This window comes from Papaver somniferum, chromosome 3, assembly GCF_003573695.1.
Source record: "Papaver somniferum cultivar HN1 chromosome 3, ASM357369v1, whole genome shotgun sequence".
Classification (NCBI taxonomy): Eukaryota; Viridiplantae; Streptophyta; class Magnoliopsida; order Ranunculales; family Papaveraceae; genus Papaver; species Papaver somniferum.
Window position 1 is genome coordinate 195,411,992 of NC_039360.1, and position 1,182 is coordinate 195,413,173.

Consider the following 1,182-nt stretch of genomic DNA (forward strand, 5'->3'; position numbering starts at 1 on the left):
TCTAAGGGTTCTAAACATTCAATTGATTCGATGGTTTTGCACCTAATTCATGAACTCCTCTAGGGTTGGGTTGTGTTTGACTAGGAAACTTACCTTTTTCTCTCAAAGAATCACTTATCAGACCAACCTGGGTTTTTAACTCGGAAATAGCCTGACTATTTTCTTGTCCTATCCTGTTACTAGCTTGTAGACTCTGTTCTACGGATAACTGAATTTTGCAGTTTGCTGAGTTAACAAGGCGAGAGATTCCTCTAAACTTAGGATTTTCTTATCTGACTGATTCTGAAACTGAGCTAGTCCTGAAGGATTCTTAGTATAGCCAAAACCTGGGGGAGCATTAGAATTACTAAACTGACCTTGACTTTGGCCCTTAGACCACGAAAGGTTCGGATGGTTTCTCCAACCAGGATTATAGGTTTCTGAATATGGGTCAATCTTTTGACGGTTATCAAATCTAGTGTTATTATAAAGAGCATTGGCTGCTCTTCAATATTCTGGCCTTCCCAAAAAGGCTCCACTCTACCACTAGTCTGGCCCACTTCTAAGGCTTCTAACCTTTTTGCTATAGCAGCAATTTTGGCATCTGATTCATAGCCTCCTTCTACCCTATTAACGTTTCCTCTACTTAAAAGAATTGTTTTCTGGGGTGCCCTACTATTTTCCCATTGCTGGGTTTTTTCGGCGATTTCATTAAAAAATTCCATCGCCGCATCAACAGTTTGGTTTTCAAATCCACCAGTGCATAGAGACTCAACCATGGTCGTTGTGGAATAATCTAAACCCTCATAAAGGATCTGAACTAGCCTAACCTTTTCTAAACCATGATGAGGACACTGGGATAATAAATCATTGAACCTTTCCAAATACCTATATAAAGATTCTCCCTCTTGTTGTGAAAATGTGCATATTTGCGTCCTAATAGACGATGTTTTGTGCCTAGGGAAAAACTTATTGAAAAAGGCAGATGTAAGTTGTTCATATGTCTCAATTGACTCGGAGTCCAAACTATACAGCCACGACTTGGCCTTATCTTTCAGGGAAAATGGGAATAACCTAAGTTTCAAAGCATCATCATCTAAGCCTCTAATTCTTAGAGTACTACAAATTTCCTCAAAATCCCTAACATGGTAATAAGGGTTTTCATTTTCTTTCCCTAAAAAGATTGGGAGCATCTGTAAGGTC

General features: G+C 39.1%; 1 pseudogene; it reads left to right on the top strand.

Annotated features, from left to right (window-relative positions):
- Window positions 1-816: 816 nt before the first annotated feature.
- LOC113362415 lies at window positions 817-916 on the top strand (annotated as a pseudogene).
- Window positions 917-1,182: the final 266 nt, after the last annotated feature.